Genomic DNA, 17,618 nt, shown 5'->3' with positions numbered 1-17,618 from the left:
GTGCTTCTGAGTGTGCAGGCAGTGTGGGCATGTATGTGTGTGGAGGGAGTGTGTTGGGAGTGTGCATGCTCTGGACACAGCTAGCTCTGCTAGGCCAGAGGCCTGGGGGAGAAACTCACTCATGCTGTTTACTGGGCAGAGGCCAGGAACACGGGGTGTGCCCTGGGGTCAGCGAGAGGTCTCAGGAGAGCTTCCAAAGCCAAGGGCAGGGGACGAGGCCAAGGCTCTGGGAGGGCGATCTCAAGACACACCAGAGGCTGACTCCAGCCCCTGTGGATGGCTGCGGGCCCCCTCCTCTGTCATCCTCACTTGGACAACAGAGGGGTTCCTTGGCCAGCAGTGGGCAGAGGCCAGATCCTCAGGGATGGGTGTGTGGAGCTTGTGTGTGGGGTGGTGCTGTCCTTCCAGCCTCTTCCAGCCCTTTCCCACCTGCCCTTCAGGCTCAGCAATGCCTAGACCACTCCATCCCCCCATAACGATGCCGCCCACATCTGCCCTGACCTCACACTTACAGAACATCTTCTCAGTTCTCTTCTGGGACTCAAAATAAGATTGTGGGGCAGGCAGGGTGGGCATTATTATGACCATTTAACAGATGTGGAAACGGAGATCTCTCTCCTTGTCCAAGGCCAGAGAGCAGCTAAGCACAGAGCTGAGAATGAAACCTAGGACTCCAAAAGCACAGCGTTCTCTGAACCATCCCAGGGTATTTACGAGTGCACGTCTGGTCTCCCACCCAACAGGTCGTAAACAGCTCGGTAGACCTCCTCTCTGCTCTCTGTGTGTCCCCGCCCTGGAGACAGCGAGCCTCCTCCCACCAAAGGTCGAGACCACACTTTGTTCTAGGTCCCCTAAGGCTCTGACTGCTTGCTGTTCCCTCCTTCCTCGTAATAGGACCCTTAAGTTTTCTCTGGGGATTTGGCCTCTCAGCTAAAGATGATTTTGTCTCAGTCTCCCTTATCTCAGTAGATGTAGCCAAGTGTCCAAGTCCAGCTAGTGAAAATGTGAGGAGATGTGATGTGAGCAACCTCTGCATGGTGCCTTTAAGATGAAAGAAAACTTCCCCTTCCCTCTCCCTCCTTCTACCTGGCTGGGATGTTTACATGATGGTGGGAGCTGGTGCAGCCTTCGTGGGCCACAAGATGGAAGCTGCATGTTGAGCATGACTGACTAACAAGGTGGAAGGAGCCTGGATTCCCCACCCCATGCTGTCCCTAGTCTGCCCTTGACTGTGTGTGCTCAGACTCCCACATGAGAGTGAAGTAAACCTTGATCTTCTTTAAGCCACTGTTATTTTGGTCTTTGTTAAAGCAGCCAAACTGTATGTCTGCCATGCATTTTCTAGCTCTTGCTCTTCATTGATTTTTTTATCTTTTGAATCAACATGATCACGGATGCACTAATCTCAGGTTGTTCCTGCTTTTCCATACCTCAGTTACCACTACTCTATCTCAGCATCCTTATCTTCCACTCACTCCCAAACCAACTCTCTTTGGATGCCATTCCCCACCACTCCACACAAAATGACTTGGCGAAGGTCACTTCTGACCTCATTGGTGAATCCAATCGAGTTTCTTTGGGTCCTCTTGCTGCTTTGACACTCCATGGTATAGGAAATCGCTAAACTTCTTGAAATTTAGTTTCACTATTCTCTTCTGGTTCTCTTCCTTTTTTCCCCTGGCAACTTCTTCACAGTCTATATTGCTTCCTCTTCCTTCAACTACCCCTTGGGTGGTCACAGTATTTCATTCTCGGCCAATATTTGGGATCTGGTAAAGAGCGTCAGAGTTACTGAAATTAAAGAACAGGGCTGGGAGCTTCCAGGGACAGCTTGTTTAATTCAGTTTTGTCAGTGGATGGACCTGGAAAGGACCACAGCTACTTCCGCACCTCAGTTTCCTAGTAAGCACAACATACGCCACAGGCTGTCTCGGAGATTTCTAGTTGTCCACAGCATCCATTCTCTTTTTCTATAGCTGTGAAATGCCTTAATCTGGTGGTACATGACCATCCAGAATAAACATTATACTTCCTCATCTCCCTGGGATCTGTGTGTGCTCATGTCCTCAAGGCTGGGTGATCACGTTTTGGTCAATGGGACTTGAGCAGAAGTTGGGTTTGAACTCCCAGGTCTGCCTTAAAAGAGAAGTGTGTGTGTGAGGTGGAAGGGGGAATGCTTCACAGTTCTTTCTTGCCTCATCTGACTGGCTGGAAGGGCACCATCATAGACTTTGTATCTGAAAGGCAACACCCCAGGAAGGAAGGATGGAAGGAGCCAGTTATGTGAGAGGGAAGGTCCTAGCTTGTTTAAGCCATCTTAGGTTTTTGTTACAGAAGCTAAACTTCGTCCTTAAGTAAATGTCTGTAGAATGCATCGTGTATGCATTCATTTATTCACAGGATAGGCAAAAGAGAGCAAAGAGAGAAAGTATAGGTGCAGTGGTTTAATTAATTAATGGTCATCTCAACCTTCCTTTGTGAACCCTTCTCTCCTAGAGTTGGGTGTTTGGGTGGGGCACTCATCCTGTCCTCTCCAGGACTGAACACGTAACCCAGGTTTCTTATACATGGGCTGGTAATTTTATTCTTAAGTTGTGTGCTGTCTGAGCCCCATAAAACCCGACTCCACCCCTGGCTCCATGTCTGTCTCCCCATTAGACACAAGCTTCCTGAGGACAGACAACGGGTCTTGTTTCCAGATGTAACCCTGCTGTCTGGAATGCTGTGGATGGCCCAGACACGTCTGCTGGGTTGAGTTGAAGAAGGATGGATAAAGATGTGCTTGTAACTGGGAAGAGTGCAAGGGGATGGAAGGAAAAATATGGGGTCTTGGAAAAAGGCAAAGAAACTGTGTTTCAGGGAAACTTGTTTTATAAAGTAAAATTTTCTGTAAATGCTTGGGCGGGATTCCACACTTAAAAGGTTTACAGCTTCCCAGTGGAGCGCCAGTGGTGCAACTGGTGAATGTGAGTGCAGTACTTGGAAGAGGCTTACGGCTTCCTTCATGAGCCTTGAGAACCTGGTGAAGTCAGGGGCCTTGCAGAGGGGAGCAGGTGGCCTGTTGGGTGGTGCTGGAGGAGCTGCTGGGCTGGTGCTCAGGGTATAAAGGGAGGTGGCATGAGAAGGTTCTGGGGACGGGCAGCCATGGAACGGCCACAGCCAGGGGAGGGAGTCTTGGCACTCCAATGTATTTACTAGCTGGAAACCCCTCCAACTGTTCACAGAGACAAGCTGAAAACAGGAAGCTCTAAATGAGCTGTGACTCAAGATTACCCATTTGCTGCTCTGGGGACCTTTGCCCAGTGAACTCCTTGACTCTGAAGACTCACATCCTCACCCACCTCCCTACCCACTCTGAGGCCCGGCCCTGTCTCTTGTGCCCTGCTTCCTCCGCCTTGCCCACCTCCCTCCTCCTGGGCCCCATGCTTCCTCTCTCCCAAGTCCACTGCCTTCTCCCTTTCCTCCTGCTTTTAGTACCGCCTGTCTCCTCTCTGCCCCCTTTCCCTCTGCATCTCCCGCAGTTGCCTCTCCCTTCTCCCACCTTTTTCCATCTCTTCCTTTCCCTCCTTCTCCCTTTCCCCGCTTTGCCCACCCCTCTCAGTGCTGTCTCTGTCCCCCTGCCTTCCCATCTCTCCTCCTTGTTTTCCTAGCTGGATCCCTGTGTGGTTTCTCACATTCTCCTCCTCTCTGGCATTCACCTCCCTCGTGTGAGTGTGTGTGTGCTTGCATGTGTGCATACATGTGCAGAGGGAGATAAACTGCAGAGAGGAGCCAAGAGACAATTCCGATTCTCCTCAGTGGGCTTCATCCAGGCCTGGGATGGGAAAGTCACCTTACAGCCTCAGCAGACTGTGCGCTCTTTGCTTGAACACCTCAAGCAATAACAGGGAGCTCACTACGGGGCAAGGCAGCTCATACCACGTCAGGGAACTTGTCCTACTGTATATTAGACCAAGAGTGCGTGAATGGTTCCAATGACTGATCATACAGGGTAAGAATCGGCTCTTTGACTTGAGTCTGGTTTTCATCCACTGGATGCGAGCCATCCAGGTATGCCCAAGTCACTCTCTTCTTAACCCATCCCAACATGCGAGAAAAATCTCAGTCATGTCCAACTCTTTGTGACCCCATGGACTGTAGCCCACCAGGCTCCTCTGTCCAGGGGATTCTCCAGGCAAGAATTTCAGAGTGGGTTGCCATGCCCTCCTCCAGGGGATCTTCCCAAACCAGGGACTGAACCCGCATCTCTTATGTCTCCTGCATTGGCAGGTGGATTCTTTACCACTAGCACCACCAAATTAATCACATAAACCAATGTCTTACAATAAGTCTATGTATACCCTTCTTATGGTTTCCATTTCTTTGGACAACCCCGATGAACACTCTGTCTCAGCTAGTGCTGTAGCAAGAAGACAAAGATGCCACCTCCCAGGGTGAGCTGTGACAGACACCACTATGGCCAAGAACTGATAGTTTCACCCACGTGGACATAATAAGGCTGGGCTGTCAGAGATTAGAGACTGTGAGATGGTGATTTCTTAGGAAAAGGTTATGTCTGCCTACCCCTCTCCCCTGTGCTCTGTCCAGTAGGGGCTTCAGTGGGTCACCCACCAAGACTGATAGTCTCTGGTGCTGAATCCTTCGCAGGCTATCCGCAGGTGAGCATCCTGCTTTTGGTTTATCCAGGCTAAGGATGTGAACACTTCCCATGGACCACAGGTGGGCGGTGTGGAGGGAGCAGGGCTGATGGAGAGATGCTGCCTTTCCACCACCACTGCCCTGGTCCACGCCACCACCATCCCGCACTGGACTGCTGCACTCGTCTCATTTAGAATTCCTCTTGCCTGAGCCAAAACCTCAGACTGATTGCCTCAGAATCTCTGGGCATGGGCCAAGGCATCAGTATTTTTGTAAGCTCCCCAGGAAAATGTGTGCAGCCCAGGTAAAAAAGCTTCTATGATCTGGTTCCTGGTCATCTCTTTCTTTTGCACTCGGCCCAACTTGTCCCTGCCTTGCTGCTTTTGCACTTGCTATTCTCTCTGCTTGAAATCATTTTCCTGGGCACCTTCCCATGGCTGTTTTTTTTCAGAGGCTTTTCCAGCTACTTGATATCAAGTAACTACTCCTTCCTGCCACTCTGAGAAGTCTCTACTGAATTATTACTATTTTTTTTCTTATCATCTTTGACTAGCTGAAATGACTTATTTGCTAATGTGATTATTGTCTCTCTCCTCTATTAAAATGTAAGCCAAATACTGAATAAAACCAGAGCCTCCTGTGTCTTTCTAAGGAGACAATACAACAAAATGTTGAAGAATGCAAGCTCAAAGCCTAGCTCCCTCACTTGTTAGCTGTGTGACCTTGGGGAAGATACTTAGCTTCTCTGTGTCTTACTTTCCTTATTAGCAAAATGTGGGTAACTTGTTCATCTCCAATGTGGATGACTTGATTGCTGTTCAGCATCAAATGAGATACATGTAAATGGTTTAGGAGAACTCTTCATTCATTACAGGCTTTCAACAAATGTTAACTATTATTATCATTCCTTTTTATACCTTGAAACCCAGCATAGTGTTTGGCACACAGCAGATGGCTCAATATTTGCTGAAAGAATGAATGAAGAGGCCAGTCATGGGAAGAGCTGGGTGAAGAGAATCCAGGCAAAGGGGAAAGGTGGTACAGTGGCCCTGGGGCTGATGCTGCCTGAGAAAAGAGACTCACAAGTATCAGCAGAAAACAGAGCCTTGAAGTTTCTTTGTGGAAGCTGAGGGCTAAGAGGGATTCATGGTTGGAGGAAGGGCAATCCCACTTGCCCTCAGCGGTGAACGCTGGGAATGGGGCCAAGATCCTTCTTAGAAGATGGTTCAGAATCAACATGGATAGAAATACACATGAGCCATTCAAGCCCATCGCCCTATTTCAATAGCCTAGAAAATGTTTCAGGCGAGTATGACCAGCAGCTCACCCCAGCCAAATCCATCTCCATCAGGTTTCTGTCGAAGGCCCAGTTTGGAGCAGGCTCCATCTGCTGTGATGACCGGGGCAAGCTTGTTTTTTTCAACGATAACTAACTATATGAGGCAATTTACTGAACTGGCTGATTTATTTATGAATAAGCTAAAAGCTAAGCAGGGGGATCTACCAAAAATAATAACTGTAGCCTCAGAACACTTGCTCTGTAGTCTCTCTTTCCGGCAATAATTAGCTGGTTGAGCCAGCTGGATATTCAGGCCACTCCTAGTTCGAGATACTAAAACCATATCCCTGGCACACAAGCGCATGCTTGTTTTTCTGTTTTTATAACAGGAAGGCGTGCTTCCAGCTCATTCCAAAGTGGTCTACACTCATTAAGAAGCTAGTCAGATGGAGTGAGAGAGATGAGCTAAATATCTGTTTTCCCTCCCAGTAAATATTTCCCAGCCTTGTAGCTCCTTGACTCTCAAGGGTAGGTTCCATGCATACATCATTAAGCCACGCTCACAGAATTTAGCTCAAAATCATTCCTGAGTTCAGCATCAAAAGCTTAAAAGAGTTAAATGGGAGTTACAAAGAACCTAATGCATGAGTCCCCACTTTCTGGATGTATGTTGCCCACCTAAGGAATGATTTCACGGCACGCCAAGGCCAAAAGAAGTGCCAACTATTTATGTCCTACCAGCTTAGTCACTGAAATAAACAATGTACATAATATTATTTCGTTCATAAATAACTACAATCACTTACAAACGAGCCGTGCGTGCTTGCTGGGCACTGCATACATTCCCGGACCTTAGAATCAGAGCAGACACTTCACCCCCATTTCCTGTTCCATGACGATTCTCATACAGTACTTGCCTTTTAGCACAACCACCACCAAAACCCCAGTTTTGCAAAAATGTGATGTCACTGAAAGGAATACGCTGTGATCTAATGTTGAAACTGTGAACCACCTCGGCTAGTAATTTGCATGGTGATTGACTGATGCCAAGAACTGCTGTGTTTCCCCCTGAAAATTTAAAATACACTCTGCTCCCCTAGGGCCTTGGGTGCAGAGTTTGGGAACTGTGGGCCTAATGTTATTACTTCGGGCACCCTCCCCCAGCAGTGAATAACGCAAGCCTCTGGTGCAACGTCCCTGGGGAAGAGCCTGTCTGCTCCTCCTGTGAAACGTGGGTTTGAGAAACCTGCGGGGGTGGGATAGCCAATAAACCGGTCCGTACTTTAAAGCAGTCCCCAGCTTAGGAAAGTTACAAGGATACTGTGCTTTTTAAATGACATTAATTCTATTCTGGAATGATTCATCAAGACCAGTCTCTTAGCTTAAACGTGGGCTAGTTAATGAGAGTAAGCAATTTGGACTAGTCCTTAAACCTATCTGAAATAAAACGTTGTTTAACTACTATGTTAAATGGAGAATCAAGGAACAGTCTCTGTCATTGAGGAGTTCATAGTCCACGGGAAAGACCGGTAACCAGACAATTCAATAGAGGGTGACAGATGCTGCAACACAGGGACCCTGATGCACCCTGCGGTGGGAGCCAGGGCAGGTCTCCCGGATGTGACGATTCTACCCCGACTTTCTTCGTTGTGGTTATGGAGAAGAGGATGACTTGAAACCCAAGGCTTCTCTTCTCTTTTAAATCTCAGAGTAACAGTTCGAAGTGGGTGTTGGCATGGGGCTGTAAATATTCTCATTATTTTTACATATATTTTTTCAAGATACCTATTTCTCCTTGAGGACTAACTATGCCAGGAACTGTATTACACAGTTTATCTCCAGCATCTCACTCTTCACAAACAACCCTAGGGGAATCCAGCCATGGTGTACCCTCATGAGCCGTGTCTCTGTAAACAACTATAAAACTGGAAAAAAAATAACTAGGCAACTGTGTTAAGGCAGTGGGAACAGGCTGTGAAAGGCTGATCCCTGAGATGAGGGGCATCGGGAGGTGGGCCCCTGTGCGCCCAGCCCCTTTCCTCGCCTCCTCTCAGACTCTCTGCATGTGTCCACAATGCTCCCACACACTGGTCCCCTGGCACTTCTTCAACCACCCCAGCTCTTTCCTGCCTTTGGGCTTTTGCATATGCGCTTCTCTCTGGAAGGGTCTTCACTCTTGCTTTTGCAAGCCTGGCTCATTATCTTTCCTCAAGTCTGTGCTCACGGGCCACCAACTCAGAAGTTTCTCCAACAGCTCTACCATGTTTTTATCTCTTAACAACTTGTTGTTCTTCTGCCTGTACTGAGTAAAGTTTATAAGTGTATTTGTTTGCTCATTTATACCGAATCTGCCTCTCCCACTAGCCCGTGATTCCTATACCCCATGCTAGGACAGCACATGGCATGCTGCAGGTGTTCAATAGAGAGCTGCTAAATGAACGAAGGAAGGAATGGTATATCAGATTGGCCCTACCTCTTCCCGTGGGAGGTGGGGGAAATGTGGAGACAGAGAATTCCTCCTCCCCTTTTATAAGAGTCACTGAAGCTCAGAGACCACAGAGAGCAGATCTGAGACCTCTTCATGGAAGATGTGGGACTTGCAGACAACATGACCACTTGGTCAAGCCTCCCTGTAACCTCCCACTTCACCAGTGAGACTCAGAGAAGCAAAGGACTTGTCCAAGGTGCCCCAGCTAGTAAGTGGAGGGATGGAGACTCGAAATTGGTCTGCTGAGATCAGAACCCCATGATCTGTTCACGACACTGCCCTGCTTTGAAAGCAAAGGGTTGAGGCAATGCTTTTCCTTCCCAGCCCCACCACGGATCCTCACTTGGATCTTTTGCAAACTCTCCTGACAGATAGACTTGAGCTGGCAAAGGGTAGCCCCTGGGAGTACAATGGGGCAGGTGCCCAGTCTCTTCCTGGAAGGTCTTGGGGAGGACAAATTCTGCCAGCCAAACTCCACAGCTGAGGTGTCCCCCAGCTGGAATTGGAGCCCAGATGACTCAACCCCAGGGCCTCTTGGACAGGGTAGCCTGTGCCAGGGACCCTGGCATGGCTGAGGCTCAGAGTTGACTCACTGGGCAGGCTGCCACCACCTGAATCACCCCTCTACCTCTGGGTGGAAAGAAGAGGCTGGGGGCTGAGGGGGCCACTGGGCAGGGACTGATTGACTCATCTGGTGAATAAACAATAATAATGGCTGTAACAAGAATAACGATGGACCATGACGGCTACTCTTAATGTGCTACTTTAACAGCTGTGTATTAATTCACATAGCCTTTATGACAATCCTATATAATTAGTACTGTGACTTCCCCATTTCACACATGAAAAGACTGTGGCCTAGCAAGTTATATAATTGGCTGCAGAACCTAGAGCTGGCATATGGAAGTGCTGAGATTCCAGCTAAAGTCTGTCTGGCTCCCAAATCCAGCCATTCGTTTGATAAATATTGAGCCCCTACTGTAAGCCAGGCACTGCTGTGGGCACCAGGGGATGCACTGATGGGGCTGGGTGAGGAGTTAGGAAACAAATATATACGTGACTTATTAGGTAGGGGAGATGCCTTGCCCAACAAGCCTACCCCACACTCCTAGGGCAGCCCACACCTGATGACGGACTGGGGCAGGGGTTCAATGGCACAGCCCCTTGCCATGATTTGGGATGATTCTGAAGGGCCACCTCAGCCCTGGAACTCCTTACGGAGTCAGCTGAGGTCCCTACTGTGACTGCGCTGCAGTTCAACTTCTCCCCCGCCTAATCCTGCTTCCCTCACTTCCCAAGGCACTGCTTCCAAGCTCAGAACCCAATGTGCATCTTGAAGCAAGCCCCCATCTCAGGGTCTACTCAAAACTTATTCCCCACGTCCTCCATCCTAACAGAACTCCAGTTCTGTTTAGGCGTCTACCCACCTCCACCTGACCATGGGCTTCAGGGGGAACTGAAGTTATTCCCCTCACAAGAGGTGAATCCAGACTATATTCAGTCAACCAGAACACGGCACTCTTGTCTCAATGGCCCAGGGCTGGACTCATGAATAGATCAGCTCAATGAGACGGAAGAGAACATCCCAGAATGCCACTAGCAGCAGGGTTAACACCAAGGAAGCTGCCCAAGAGTGAAGCTGGGACTGGGGCCAGCCGGCAGAGACAGAATGCGCCCAGGACCTCAGTGACACTGAGACACTAATCCTTGGGCTTTCAGAGTGTTTAAGCCAGTTTGAGGTGGAATTTTCCATTTCTTGCAGGGTCGACGCGTTTACTGGCTACTGGCTGTCTAAGCCTGCTCGGCTGGCCATGAGGCTGTCTGCGGGAAGGTGTTTTTGCTGAGGCTCTTGTTGGAGACAGACTTTTTCCCTGGGCCCTGAGGGCTCTCGGTCCTTGTCCTCAGCAGCAGGGTACCTTTAGGTTGGAGGAAAGCTATTATTAGGGGAGTCTCTTATTTCCAAACTCCTGTAGTTTCTTTCTACGTGGAGGGAGTGACATTCCTGGCCTGTCTGCCCCCGCCGCTCACTCCTCCTCCTCAGAAGTGACAGATTCAGATCAGAGGGTCTGAAAGAAAAACGGGGCAATCATAGAAGACTCACCCATTCTCCTCTCCTTTGTCTTTGGGAGCCGACTTCCCACAAACAGCACTAGTCCGCTCCGCTTCTCAGATTGTAAGTTTTCTGAGTCAAGCCCAACACAGGGAAGCCTGAGGCAGCCCAACAATGTGTGCATCTGATGGACAAGTCTGTCTAATTCTGGAAACCCATTTGCCCGCACAACTAAGCCACATTTTTTAACATCTTTATTCGTACAAATGCATTTGATTTTTCAAACTCCTTACTCTTACTATACCACAACACCTCCCACAGTGCCTGCAACATGGCTGACTGGTTGGAAAAGGGTATTCTAGCAGTAAAGTCAGGCATGAGGCTGGTTGAGGACCTTTCATGCTTTTTCCAATTCAGACCCAGGGGTGCTATTATCTGACAAAGTGCCCCAGTTGTGTTGAAGAGTCAACTTTTTTGTCCCTTAACACTTAATTTGAAAAGGCATTCCATTCAGTGGTTCCTCATAAGAGACCTTCCACAATGAATAGCAAAATAATGCCATTACTCGTGGTTTTATCAAAGTTGCCAAAATCTTCCCTTGACCCAACTGGAACCTCTCTCCTGCCTTTTCCCCCCTTCCTTGTGTGGCCTTTGTGGGCTGAAGAGAGGGCAGCAGGCTCCTTGCAGGGCTCATTAGCATCTGCCTTTTCCTTGCCTGAAGCCATCCGTAGTAGGCCTCCTCTTGGGGTTTGAGAATGTGACCTTCAGGCAAGGCACCGCATTGGTTGGCTTGGAGAGGTATGACCCACCGTGACATGATCACCCCTCTGTGCGACAGGGCCTGACAGAGAGCCTGTCTCCCCTAGGTCCCTGTCTAGCACTCCCCTTTGTCTGGGCTTTCACAAGGGAGTGTCTCGACCCTGGACTTGACCGGCTTTGCCTCCCTGTCAGCACTTCTTAGCTAAGCTGCTCCACCCCACTCTCTTTTCTGCCCAACAGGAGAATAAAGGGAGCCTCAGAGCCTCCCAGGCAGGATCAGATTCCAGATCTGTGTAATGAAAACACACCAAGCCAAGCAAACAAAGCAGATGCTCCCTCAGCCAGGCTTATTATTTCAACCTCTCTGTGGACGTCTCACTGCTTCAGGCCATGTCTGCCTGCCAGTCGCCCAGGGTCCCGCCTCCCCATCCAGGCCAGCAGCCTGGGCTTTCATGGCAGAGGCACATGACCAACCAAACCAAAGAAAAGACCACTGAGAGCCAAGAGGCCTGGACTCCAGTTCCAGCAAGTTGCCTTCCTTCTCTGAACTCCTGGCTTCAAAATTAACCATGCTAGCTTAGGAGATAAAAGTCAATTGAGGGCAGCATTCTCCACAATAGCCAAGATATGGAAACAGCTTAAGTGGTGTCTGTCAGTGTATGAATGGATAAAGAAAATTTGGGGATATACGTGTGTATATATTATACACGTACGTACATATGCATGTATGCTGCTAAGTCACTTCAGTCGTGTCCGACTCTGCGACCCCATAGACGGAAGCCCACTAGGCTCCTCTGTCCCTGGGATTCTCCAGGCAAGAATACTGGAGTGGGTTGCCATTTCCTTCTCCAATGCATGAAAGTGAAAAGTGAAAGTGAAGTTGCTCAGTCGTTCCCAACTCTTAGCGACCCCATGGACTGCAGCCTACCAGGCTCCTCTGTCCATGGGATTTTCCAGGCAAGAGTACTGGAGTGGGGTGCCACTGCCTTCTCCAATATATGTGTATACATACATATATATATATATATATATATATATATATAAAATTGAGCCACATGAAAGAAGGATACCCTGCCATTTGTGACAACATTGATGGACATTGAGGGCACTATGCTAATGAGACAAATCAGGCAGAGAAAGATAAATACTATATGATCTCATTTATATGTGGATCTAAGAAAACCAATCTCAGAGAAAGACTATAGAATGGTCGTTACAGGGGCTGGGGGTAGGGGAAATTGGGGAAATATTGTTGAAGGGTATAAGTAGACAACTAGAAGATGAATGAACTCTGGAGATCTGGTGCATGGTAAAGTGACTACAGCCAACAGTACTGTATTCTATATTTCAAAGTTGCTAAGAGCAGGTGGTAAATTTTTTATTACCACAAAAACAGAAATGATAACTATGTGATGGGAAAAAGGAAGGTTTAGCTATGCTATGATGGTAAGCATACTGCAATACATGAGTGTATCAAGTCAACATGTACACCTTAAACTCACACAATGTTATGTGTCAATTACATGCTAATTTTAAAAATGTAAATTGAGGTTAAGAGTGAGATCGCTGAAGCCAGACCTCCTGGCTTTGAACTCTGGCTCACCAAGTGTCAAATATCAAAAACCTCTTCCAGCTCCCTCAGCTGTAAAGTGGTTATCATACCTGACTCAGATGCCCTCTAGGTAAGAGGAAGAAACTAATCTGTGTCCAGTCCTCAGGCAGTGCTGGCCCGTAGCATGCCCTCAACAACTCATCGTCACTCTGCTCACTTTTAAGATGCTCAGTCTGTAGGGGAGTCAGGCAGCTGAAAGTGCACTCGAGTTGCCAGCGGAGCAGCGGAATTCTGCACAGGCACAGTACAGGCACATAGTTGGGGTCAGGCCCACTGAGGGCTCAGGGAGAAGTTCAGGGAACTCTTGAACTTGAGCTGAATCTAGCGTTGATGAGGCTGACATGGTGCGGGTGGTCGTGGAAGATAAAAGAGGGAGAGAAAGGCAGAAGAGAGTAAAACTGGCTGCATGTTTGGGGACTGGAGAGGGAGTGGGTGTGATGAGCCCTGGGTGTGAGGGGAGAGAGGACCCTAGAGGGTTTAGTAGGTCCTGGGGGATCTTGGAGCCTTTATTCATAGATAACATGGAGCCACTGCTGGATTTTAAGCAGAAGAGGGATGTAACAGTTCTGGGTTTTAAGACCCAAGGTCAGCAGATGTTGGAAAATGGATAGGAGGGACCATCCAGGGGGCCTGGTGAACTTTAAGCAGTGATTGCTGCAGCTGAAGCCAGAAGTGGTACAGAAATGACCTGAGATAGAAGGAAGAGAAAGGCAGGGAATGTGTCTGGTGGATGTGGGAGTCATGGGTGCCAAGCAAGAGAGCCACCATGGCTCTGTGTGCCGAGTGCTGACCACATGGTGGCCATTGCTGGGCGCTTCTACACCCATACACTGGCCGTGCAGCAGTGAGGAGGGTGGAATAGTTTCAAGGTCACACAGCTGGTGAGTAGAGGAGAAGGATGCCTATCCATAGTCTGGATTCAGAGCTCCTGGCTGTGACTACTGCACATGACTGCCTCTCTATGGGAATGACTTTTTTCCAGCTCCTTCCATGCGCCTACAATGCAGGAGATCTGGGTTCCATGCCTGGGTTGGGAAGATCCCCTGGAGAAGGGCATGGCAGCTCATTCCAGTATTCTTGCCTGGAGAATCCCATGGAGAGAGGAGCCTGGAGGGCGACAGACCATGGAGTCGCAAACAGTCGGACTCGACTGAGCGACTAACACTTTCACTTTCCTATGCGCCAGGCCTTGCCCTAAGTCACCTGCCCAAGGTCACCCAGCTACTAAGTGGCAGAGTTGTGATTCGAACTTAGATTTCTTATCACTATATTGAAATATCTCGGGTGTCACTCTGATTCAGGTGAGACCACAGGAGTGGATTCAAGTGGATGCGATTGTCGAAAGCATTGCTGTCCTGAAAGCCACATGTGTAAATTCTAAATTTTCCAGTAGCCACATTAAACAAGGTAAAAGTAAAAAAGAAAGAATTAAGGACATGTTTTGTTTAACTCAATGTCTAAAAATATTTATCATTTCTATGTGTAACCTCACTATAAAAATTATGAATGCTTGTGCTTAACTATAAGGACCTTTATGGACAAGGTATCCAGACATTTTGTAAAGTCAACATATACAAATAGAATTCAAGCTATTTCTTTTACTTTTGTGGCCCTGGTGGCTTATACTTTCTGGGTGTAGAGGCCTCTCTCCCAGTTGTCTGTGGAGTGGTTTTAATAGGGGCAATGCTGAGGAAGGGTTAGGTATATCAATGCCATACCTAATCTTGCTGATCTTTAATGGTCAATTCTGCAGCCCATTAAACATGGTATTTAACCCCTCTCTCCACACTCTGCCCTTTTAGGGAGGATTTGCAAATCTGCTGACTTTCCTGAAGGACTTGGGTGTTGTCTATCTCCAGCCAGACAGTGGAGGAGGACGCTGAGTGCAGGGATCCTGCCAGGGGATGGTTAGACTCCTTGTCCGTCTGGCTCCCTTGGGACACATTGAGATATTAAAGGCCACTATAAACATTTTTCAAAAAACAAAGGAGACATTTCTTTTGTGTGGGTTGGGAGGTGACTCCCTGGCAAGGGGTATTACTCACTTCACCAAAGTTAAAGAAGTAAGAGCACTGTGCTGAGGTTTGGAAAAGCTGAGGTGTTTTCCTTCTAATTAAACCACTTAGCTTTCCTGTTGGGGCTGGATCTGGGCAGGCTTCTCTCCCAGGAGGATGTGCCTTGAATTAGGGAAGTGGGTGTAACAGGGTGGTGGGGGAAAGCCTTGGTGGAACGAGAGAGGGCAGGGTGCTGAGAAGTTCTGTCCTGGGTATACTGCCTGCAATAACTCTACATTTATTCAACAAACAGCTCAGAACCTCAATGTGTGTAGGGGTCTGAGAGGGCATCTGGTCAACCCTCTCATTTTGCAGATGAGGCAGTTGACATACAGGGAGGGGCAGATGACTTGCCCACAGTTGCTCACAAATCAAGGACTGAGACTGCCAACTCCTTTCCACCAGTGCACCACAGTGAGGTGTGCCTGGCATTGGCTGTCCAAGGGATGACCTACATGTTGTTCAGTCGCTAAGTCGTGTCTGACTCTGCGACTTCATGGACTGCAGCATGTCAGGAGGACATGCTGAGGACCATCCCTATCCTCCACTATCTCCCAGAGTTTGTTCAAGTTCATGTTCATTGAGTCAGTGATGCTAACATTTAACTTTTAACACTTAGTTATTTATTTCAATGTGTGTTAGGAAAAACTGTCCGGTCCATGAAACTCATAATCTATGATGGGATATAGAATGTCATTTAAAAATACATTTATTTAAGCAAACAGAAAGGTAGCATGTTTGTATGTATGTGCGTGTATTGTTTTTAAAATTTTGGGAAATAACACAATAGGTGACCTGTAGGCTTGTTATAAATTATGACCACAGTCCACCCCACCTTTTGGGCTTATGGTGCTGCAGGATGAAGCCTGGGGAGGCCTTTCTAGGCTCTCCTAGAATTGGGCATTTTCAGCCTGAGAAGCTGCCCCCTCAATCCCCAGAGTCCCCTTTCCTTCACCTCATCCTTTGATTCTACTTTGTGGTTTCTCCCTTCCCTTTGTGTCCTTCTGCTCCCCATGCCCAGAATAGCCACGAGGCAGGAGGAATGGCTTTCCTACATGGATCTGTGAGCTCCCCATCCCAGAACTGGGGTTCATACAGGACCCTGGCTGCTGGGGGCCAGAGTCTTGAGTTTTTTTCTCATCCTGTCTCCAGGAAATTTCAAGCTTACTGTATCTATTTGCCTTCTTCCCAGAGCTGTCTATCTGAAAAAAAAAAAAAAAAAACCTTCAGCTTAAAATATTAATGGTTAACAGTGGATAAATACCTCACCAGCAGCCCCCTCCTACAACCCCTGGTCTATGACAATGGTACATTAATAGGCCTTGGGATATCCCTAAATCACAACTAAAATACAAAATACAAAATCAAAATCAAAAGAAGCTACAATGACACATCATTATCACTCAAAGTCTACAGTTTACATTAGCGTCACCCTATGGGTTTTAACAAACATATAATGACACGCATCCACCATCACAGAATCATACAGGATTCTTCCAATGCCGGAAAACTCCTTTGTTCTCTGCCTGCTCTGCCCTCCCCTTTAGCCTTTGGTAATCGCTGATCTTTGTATTTTCTCCACAGTTTTCCCTTTTACATATATTTGGAATCACACAATGTGTAGCCTTTTCAGATAGGATTCTTTCTCTTAGTAATATGCATTTATCTTTCTTTTAATGGCTTCATAGTTCATTTCTTTTCAGCATTGAATAAAATTCACCAATTGTAAAAAAGATACCACTCCAGTGGGGGATGTTGATAATGGGGGAGGCTGTGCAGGTAAGGGGGGAGTGGGAATATGGGAATCTCTTTACCTTCTGTACAATTTGGCTGAGAATCTAAAAATGCTCTAAAAAATAAATTCTATTTAGAAAAAAAGGACTATGAAGGGTGGCCATGTTTGTGAACCCAAGAACCCAAGGGTGGGTTCTATGCTAGGGTTAAGATAAAATAAATGAAAGGTCTCATCTCCTAGTCTCAAGAGTAGTGATCATAGAGGAGTGTTCATGAGATAATAATTTACCATGGATCGAGTGCCTTCTAGCATCAAAATTCTCATGAAAGCAGGGAATCTGATTTGATCTCCACTGTATTCTCAGTGAGCAGAACATTGCCTGGCACGTAGGGGCTCAATTAATGTTTGTTCATTTTTTCCTATTTTTTGGCTGCATCCTGTGGTATGCAGGACCTTAGTTCCCCACCCAGGGATGGAAACTGTGTCCTCTGCAGTGGAAGCACAGTGTCTTAACTATGCTTAACTGGAATGCCAAGGAAATCCCATTATTAACATTTGTTGAGAAATTAACAAAAATATCAGGATCTATGCTAGGCACTGGGGCTCCAATCATGTTTCTGCTCTAGGGGTCTGAAACACTGACAAGCTGATGCAGAATGACAGAACAGTAAGATGGTACAGTAAGAGGGACCTGGGCTAGGTCCAGCGGTGGCTCAAAGGAAGGCAGAGGGGATAGAAGGCTTTAAAGGGGGGAAGCTGCTTCAGCTGGGTCCAGAAGGAGGAGTTCTGAGGGAGTGACATCCAGAAGTATAATTTGAGGTGTGTGAAGTGCAGGTAGGTTTGGGAGGACTTAGCTTAAGGACTAAGCTTGCCTGTTCCTGGGGTCACACTCTGGCCATTTCTGACAACAAACCAGGTCCTGAACTTAAGGACACCAGCTCCCCCTCTCCACACCCCATTCTAACTGCCCTTCCCTGGGTCCAGCCCAAGGTCTCAGGGCCTT

The 17,618-nt window shown here is 47.7% G+C and overlaps 1 protein-coding gene across 1 annotated transcript in view; it reads right to left on the bottom strand.

The window, feature by feature from the left end:
* SYN3 (synapsin III) overlaps positions 1-17,618 on the bottom strand; it is a 492,105-nt gene that overhangs the window by 22,814 nt on the left and 451,673 nt on the right. The gene's annotated exons all lie outside the window — the stretch shown is intronic.

The sequence above is a fragment of the Bubalus kerabau genome, chromosome 1 (genome assembly GCF_029407905.1).
Source record: "Bubalus kerabau isolate K-KA32 ecotype Philippines breed swamp buffalo chromosome 1, PCC_UOA_SB_1v2, whole genome shotgun sequence".
Classification (NCBI taxonomy): Eukaryota; Metazoa; Chordata; class Mammalia; order Artiodactyla; family Bovidae; genus Bubalus; species Bubalus kerabau.
The sequence above is the reverse complement of the archived record's forward strand: the minus strand, read 5'-3'. Positions and strand labels throughout refer to the sequence as shown.